Source organism: Carica papaya, chromosome 4 (genome assembly GCF_054855325.1).
Source record: "Carica papaya isolate Zhongbai chromosome 4, ASM5485532v1, whole genome shotgun sequence".
NCBI lineage: Eukaryota > Viridiplantae > Streptophyta > Magnoliopsida > Brassicales > Caricaceae > Carica > Carica papaya.
The window spans coordinates 30,579,431-30,588,321 of record NC_142312.1 but is presented as its reverse complement, the minus strand read 5'-3'; positions in this window follow the sequence as shown (position 1 = coordinate 30,588,321).

Genomic DNA, 8,891 nt, shown 5'->3' with positions numbered 1-8,891 from the left:
GTTAAACATGACAAATAAATAACTACCCGGTTCTAGTTCCATTAGTTACATGTAATTATTCTCAAAGTTTTCTAAATTTCACAGAATACCATATTATTAATTTTTAAGCTTCAATTCCATAACAGAAAATAGAGTGAATAGTTCTTACCCGAATCGGTGTCCCAAACACTGCACTTTCTACTGCACCTCCTGGCGGTCCCCGGATTTCTTGAATTTTTTTGGGAGATTAAACACGCTTCACGTACCAAAAATCTAAAATCAGTGTTAAAAATTCTTTTCGACCAATTTCGAGATTCTGACACACCGGTGATTTGCCTCAGCCTAACTGTTTTCAGCAAATTTAGACCAGTTTCAGTCGACTTTACAATATCCCTGTGAAAAAATACGTTAGAGAGTCTTAGTTATCTGAAAAAATCAAGAAACTGAAACCTACCGGTTGTGAGGTTTCCAGGTACGGCAGCTCTATCGGCACCGCCGACTTTCCTTCGCAACTAGGATTTCTCCTTCGATCAACCTACGAAAAATAGAACGGTGAATACAACGGTAAAAAAATCATACAAAATGAGAATCGGAAAGGGTTTCATCGAAGGAGGTTGCGGGTTTTTGGCTGCAGCAACCCTGTCAGGGTTTGAACGTGATTTTCAGATCACTCGCCATTTGTTTTGCTCTAATATGACCACAGGGGTGCTCGGAATCGAATTCTGAGCGGATAGGAGAATTTTTATCTTTTTTGGCAGTCGAAGGTGGCTCCGGTGCGGCAGTGGTCAGCAGTCAGCTTCCTTCTCCAACGTCTGGTCCTTCTTCTCTAGCGGAAGGTCTGGTGGCTAGGGTTCGGTTTCTGTGTAATACAAAATATTTATACCCATCCTGCGTTAATCTGATTCGTCCAACGTGATCGATCTTGTCCATCTTATTACGCCTAAGGAAGAAATGACCGTTCATTGCTTTTGATCTCGACCGTTCGATCGTACCTAAGAAAGAAACGGATCCGAACCGTCTACGCGCGAGGGATCGATCCTGAACCATCTGATCGCGGGGCACACGGATCGCTAGTGTGGCCTCCTACGTGGCGCCGACGTCAACGAGCCTAGTCACGCGGCGCACTCCGATTCGTCGAAGCTACTGATTGGGCGGTCCTACGTAACCGAACTTTCTTTATTGGCACTTTGACCTCCTGTTTTTAATTTTTCTTTCAAAAATACCCCCCAAACAAAAAATTTTACCCATTTTTTTCAAAATTATTTTCAATTTCATCCCTAATTTATTTTTTCTCAAAAAATTAATTAAACTAACATAAAATAAAAAAAAAATTTAATTATTATATATATATTCCATAATTCGTAAAATTATCTCGGACCAATTTTCGAATCCGGGAGTTACAACTCTCCCCCCTTAAAGAAATTTAGTCCCTCAAATTTGTTGCCTTTTTTGCTAGTCAAACAGCTGGGGATACTTGGCCCTGAAGCTTGATTCCGATTTTTAAGTGGCCTCTTCTTGTGTATGGTTCTACCATTGAACCTTGATGAATGGAATTTATTGGTTGCGGAGTACTCTACTCTTTCGGTCTACAATGCCTACCGATACCTCCTCATATGATAGATCCTCCTAGAGTCAAAAGGGCTTGTGGGACAGGATACATGAGGGGTCTCGGTTGTACTTACATAGCATAGATATGTGGAACACATTATGAACCTTAGATAGCTTTGGAGATAGTGTCAGTCTGTAAGCAGTCGTACCAATCTGGTCTAAAATCTCAAATGGTCCAATGAACTAGGGATTTAATGTTTCCCTCTTGCCAAACCAACTAATCCCTTTGAAAGAAGTGATCTTAAGAAATACTCAATCAGCATTTTCAAATTCCAAATCCCTCATCCGGGAGTCTGCATAACTTTTTTACCTACTCTGACCTGTTTGGATGTTTTTCTTGATTTTAACTATCTTGACTGTAGTCTCCTCTACAATATATAGGCTGAATAATTTTCTATCACCCACATCTTCCCAACAGATCGACGATCTGTATGGTCGATCATACAATACCTCGTACGGAGCCATGTCGATGCTTGTTTAATAGCTATTATTGTAGGCGAACTCTATTAGAGGTAGGTGATCATCCCAATGGCCCCTGAAATCTAAAACACAAGCTCGGAGCATATCCTTCAGTGTGCGAATCGTTCTCTCTAATTGCCCATCAGTTTGAGGGTAGAATGTGATACTAAGGGACAGTTTCGTTCTCATGACTTGCTGAAAAATAGACCAAAATCGAAAAGTAAACCTGGGGTTTTTGTCGGATACCACTGAAACTAGAACTCCATATAACCTAACTATCTCTCATATATACATTTTTGCTAGCTTGTCCAAGGGGTCGGTCATCTTGATAGCCAAGAAGTGAGAAGACTTGGTGAGTCTGTCGATAATTACCCAAATGACATCATGTTCTGAGCGTGCTTTAGGCAACCATGTTACAAAATCTATTGTGATATGTTCCCACTTCCACTCCAGGATCGGTAATGGCTGAAGTAGTCCGCCTGGGTGTTGATGCTCCGTTTTAACCTGTTGACATACTAGACACTTGGTAACAAAATCGGCTACTTTCTTTTCATCTCACTCCACCAAAACTGAGGTGGCATACTTTGATATATTTTAGTACTTTCGAGATGTATGACGAACTTGGAGCTGTGAGCCTCTATCATGATGTATTTTTTTAGTTCACTGTCATTTGGAACACACACCATGTCCTGAAACCTGAACAATCCATTGGTAGAGACTCAAAATTCTGGACATACTCCCTGTTATGCATCTTTTTTTAGGGTGGCTATGGGAGAATCGGTAAATTGTGCCTCTCTTATTTTCTGGATCAATTCGGATTGGACAGTCAAGCGGGCCAAGCATGCAACTCTCTTTAAGTCCTGAAGTTGTATCTGTTGTGCGACCCCTATTACCCTACATTCAGAAACTATTAAATGAGCTAACATACCTACACTTTTTCTGTTTAGCGCGTCAGCTACTACATTGCCCTTATCCGGGTGATATAAGATATTACGATCATAATCCTTGAGGAGCTTTATCTAATGCCTCTAACGTATGTTCAAATCATTCTGAGTGAATATGTGTTTCAAGCTGTTATATTCAATAAAAATCTTAAAAGTCTCCTCATACAGGTAGTGGCGCCAGGTCTTTAAGGCGTGGATAATGGCAGTAAGTACCAAGTCATGGTGGGGTAATTTTTCTCATGACTGTTCAATTGTCTCGACACGTTAGGCTATGACTTTGTCATGCTATATCAAAACACAATCCAATCCTAGGTATGAGGCATCACTGTCCATTGTATAACCCCTTATCCCACTCGGCAAAGCCAACACGGGTGTAGTAATCAATCGTTTTTTGAGTTCTGTAAAGCTCTTTTCGCAGTCTATGTTCCATTCAAATTTAACATTCTTCTTTATGAGTCGGGTCAATAGAGCAGCTAGACTGAAAAATCTTTCTACAAACATGCGATAATAGCCTGATATTCCTAGAAAGTTACGAATCTCCTTAACCGATGTCAATTTTGTCCATCAAAGCACTGCCTCAACTTTTTTGAGATTCATTGATACTTCATCCCTTGATACGATGTATCCTAGAAAAGTAGTATGCTCGAGCTAGAAGTCACATTTGCTCAATTTAGTATACAATTTCTTCTCCCTGAGAATCCACAAAATTAGAGTCAAGCGATGAGCGTGTTCCTTTCTGCTCTTTGAATAGACCAGCATATCATCGATAAACACAATAACGAATTGATCCAGAAATTGTCTTAAAATCTTGTTCATCAAGTCCATAAAAATGGATGGCGCGTTGATTAGTCCAAATGGCATGACCAAGAACTTATAATGTCTATATCTGCTTCTGAAAGCTATCTTGGGAATGTCCTCGATCCTGATCTATACCTGGTGGTAACTCGAATGCAATTCTATTTTAGAGAAGATCTGAGCACTCTGTAACTGGTCAAAGAGATCATCAATTCTAGGAAATAGGTACTTGTTCTTGATTGTGACTCTGTTTAATCCCCTATAGTCAATACACAATCGTAACATCCCGTTCCCTTTCCTTGCAAATGTGACTCTGGCACCACAAGGAGATATACGATGTCAAATGAACTCACTGTCTTGTAATTCATTGATATATTTTCTTAGTTCTTCCATCTCAATACAGCTCATGCAGTAAGGGGCCATCGAGATAGGCTGGGTGCATGCATAAAGAAGAAATTAATTTGGACTATTCATCGCGTTTGATCTCGAAAGTTCGATCACTCCTAAGGAAAAAATGGATCTGGACCATCCACGTGCGCAGGATAGATCCTGAATCGTTCGATCGCGGGACACACAAATCGTGCTGACATCAGTGCGTCTGGCCACACAGCGCACTCCGGTTTGTCGAGGCTGCTGACTTGGTAGTCCTACGTGGCCGAACTTTTTCTATTTATACTTTGATCCCCTATTTTCAAATTTTCTTTCAAAAATACTCCCCAAACTCAAATTTTTACCCATTATTTCCAAATTTATTTTCAATATCATCTCTAATTTATTTTTTCTCAAAAACTCAATCAAATTAAAATAAAGTAATTTTTTTAATTATTATATATATGTATACACCATAATCCGTAAAATTATTCCGAGCCAATTTTCGAGACCGAGTGTTACAGTGAGCACAAATTAATTACTTATTGACATATTTTCATAGTTAGTATCCAACTTATAATCACTTCAAATTTTTATCAAATAAGTTTTATCATTTTAAAAGTGGTACTGTCAACATTAGAGTATTAGGGTACTTCAATATTTATATCGATTTATGTCTTAAAAATAATGCATATAGTTTTAATAATCCATTATTTTATATGGGCACACACGGTGGAAGCACAAAAATTAAACACGAGATCCTACTAAAGATATATTAAAAATCAACACTAAAAACCTATTGATTTTTACCTTTAAATATTTAAGTTAAGAACTTGGAGGAGTTACTAAAAATGATATATAGTTATAACACTGAAAAGAATGATGATTTCACAAATTTATCATCTAACGTAGTATATATTTATTTAATGTAATATATATATTATATTAATTTCTATCTAATTTTTTCTCCAACTATCTCAATCTCTCATCTCTCTCCTTTAGGCTCTTTTAAACTAACTCTCTCATAACCTTCAATCTATTTCGAATTCTATTTTTTTCTATGATTTTTCCTTTATCCTGTTCCTCAGCTTTTCTTTCTTATTTTGTTTCTTATGAGGAAAAAAAAACGAGGTCCGTCTTGATTTCCTTTTTGGTATTTGTTTTATTTTTATTTTCAATTAAAAAAAATTAGGCAAACCCTCATTTAATCTATCTTACTTTTTTATTCTTTTTCTTTTCTCTATTTTTCTCTATTGTTTGCTCCATTTATTTGCTCATATTCTTTTTTATATCATTCTTAGGTTTAACTTCTTACACTGATCCCTTTTTTCCTTCTTTTTTTTTTCCTCAACTTGATTCCTATGTAATGACCCCGAAAATATCCAAAGAAAATAAAAGATAATTAAAGTGCGGAAGTGTAATAAAAGTTCAGGGTTTACATTCCTTACACAAATAACTTAAAGTACTAAACAGTGTTATAGAATTCACCCTTTTGAAACAAATATAAGAAATAAAGAAATAAATAGAAAATAAAGAAATGTAGCACCTACTCGCAATCCTCTTGCGGATCGGGCTCTGAAACCTGGTCCTCTTGATCTAAAATTGTTAAATAATGGATGAGCTACACTAGCTCAGTAAGGATATCACATTATATCACCGACACTGAAGTAAATGTTGGTATAAAATCAAAACAACTAATGGAGCACTTAATTTAAACCAATACATTTATAAAAAATAAATGCATTTACCGTTAACTTACCATGATGGGATTCATACAAATAATTTATACATACAATAATATTATACAAATAATAATTCCATGTATAATCAATAATCATAGCACACATTATAGATATAACACCCGAAATTTTTTTTTTGTAATTTAGGATTTTATTCTAAATGTAATAAAATAATTTTTCAATTTTTCTTTTTGTTTTTATTTTAATTTAGAGTAAAAAAATGAAATAAAATTGATGGATGATGAAATTAAAATCAATTTTGGGGAAAATGGGTAAAAATTTGGGTTCTCAGGATATTTTTGAAAGAACAATTGAAAACTATGGGTCAAAATATAATCTAGAAAAAGATTGTCACGTAGGATGCCCGGTCAGCAGCCCCGATGAACCAAGACGCACCACGTGGCAGTGGGCGCTGATGCAATACCACACGGGGAGCCACGCGGGCGATCTGCATGCATGCGATCGAATGGCCTAGGTCCGTTCTCGCGCACACAGATGGCTTGAATGCGCTCCCCCCAAACGTGATTGGACGGTCAGATTTGAACGCAATTGGACGGTCAGATTTGAACACAATCGGACGATCTATATTAGATCGCGATGGATGATCCAGATTGGATCGCGATGAATGGTCTAGATGCACTCCCTATTTTATCGCGATCGGACGGTTCAGATCAAACGTGATAGACAGCGCAGATCAAAAGCTGACAGATATAAAAAATCCCCATCCACACCAAACATTAACCCTAGTCACAAGACCCCCTCGCTGGAGAAAAAGACCCGGCCGCCGGGAAGAAGACCGTCATCGCACTGGAGCCCTTTTCGACCGCCAAAAAAGGTAAAAATTTCTCTTTTGCTCGAAATTCGATTCTAAACACACTCATGGCCAAATCACAGTAAAAAGACCGGTCAATTGGCTAGAAAATGCAAGAGAAGCCCAGCGGCGCCACCGCGAAAAATTTCACAAAATGCCTCTGATGACGCCCTTCCATCCACCGCGAGAAATTTCACAAAATGTCTCTGATGAGACCCTTCCTTATTCTCGTTCTGTGTAATTTTTCCACCGTTGTAATCAGTGTGTCCTTCTTTATAGGTTGAACGGAGCAAAACACCCAATCGCAAGGTGAGCCGAAGGAGCTGTCGCACCGAAGAGTCCTGTCATCGATGAATTTCGATTTTTTGTATTTTTTTGGCCAACCGAGCCTCTTTAACGTATTTTTTTGCGCCGATCCGATGCGAACCGCCTTCACCGAAGCACGGCAAAGCCGCCGTGCTGAAACTCTAAAATTTGTCAAATGGGCCATGTGACTGAATTTGAGTTTGTTTGGGGCATTTGTAGGTACTATTAGCACATTTTAATTCGCAAAGAAAAATTAAAAAAAGTCGGGAATCATCCGTAGGCGCAATCGAACAGTTTAGCTTCGGATATCAAATTAAGTAAGGATCGCTCACCCTATTCCCTATCATAGAATTAAAGTCAAAATAAATAATAACACGATATTTTGTGTAAATTTAAAAAATGTACATAATTAATTACGGATTGTTAATGGAGCAAGAACTGGAGATTATCTATTGTTGTTTGTTGATTGTTTTACAGTTTATATGCATGATGGTATCTCATTAATTTATTTTATAGCTTTGAATGCATGTATGATTTATTTTATGTGTTACTGTCGAATCGGAAAAAAAGAAGGTTAAACGGTAAAAAATTGTGTGATGAAATGAATGGATGAAAATGCAGCCTTACTGGATATTCTGAGAGATCGGACCGGGGAGATAGAGAACCCTACCGTGAACGTTGTCTTATACTGGACGGGGTATGGAAACAGTCCGCTTCACCTCATACTAGACAGGGTATTGAGGTTTGGTAAAATGGCACTCATACTAGACGGGATATGAGGACAGCCCGTAACTGAGAATGTTAAATGAAATGGTTCACGTGTAGCGGAGACATCCCTATGAACCCCTATGGATACTAGCAGGCTGGTAAAAAGAGCGATAGTTATTGTGGGTTTATTGATGATGGACATAGATTTATTGTAACGACCCCAAAAATATCTAAAGGAAATAAAAGATAATTAAAGTGCGGAAGCGTAATAAATGTTCAAGGTTTATATTCCTTACACAAATAATTTAAAGTATCAAACAGCGTTACGGAATTTATTTTTTTGAAAGAAACACAATAATAAGGAAATAAACGGGAAATAAAGAAATCTAGCATTTACTCGCAATCCTCATGCGGATCGGGCTCTGGAACCTGATCCTCTTAATCTGAAATGGTTAAATAAGGGATGAGCTACACTAGTCCAGTAAGGATATCATATTATATCACCGTTATAAAAGTAAATATTGGTATAAAATCACAACACTAATGGAGCACTTAATTTAAATAAATTCGTTTATCATAAATAAAATCATTCATTATCGTAGTGGGATTTCTAGAAATAACCTATGTAGATAATTAATATCATACAGATCATGGTTTCATGTAAAATCAGCAACATAGCACATATCACAAGTCTATATATATCATCAATAAATCAAACAATAATTGTCACTTTTTTCACCAACCTATTAATATCCATGGAGGTTCATAGGGATGTCTCCGCCACACGTGAACCTTTTTCTTTAAAAATCTCAATTACGGGCTGTCCCCATACCCCGTCCGGTATGAGTGTCAAATTATTAAACTCCGATACCCCGTCCAGTATGAGGTTAAAGCGGGTCATCCCCATATCCCGTCCAGTATGAGTGCCAAATTATCATGTCTCCATACCCTATCCGGTATGAGATAACATTCACGGTAGAGTTTTCTATGTACCCGGTCTGTCCACCATCTCCCAAGATATCTAGTAAGGCTGTTGGTTTCATCTATTCATTTTCCCCCACAACTTTTCCGTTTTCCGTTAGCCTCCATTTTTCAAATCAACCATAATCACATAAGTAAACAAACATGCATCAGAAAATACAATCATATCTCAATTTTTCAATCAAACGGTGG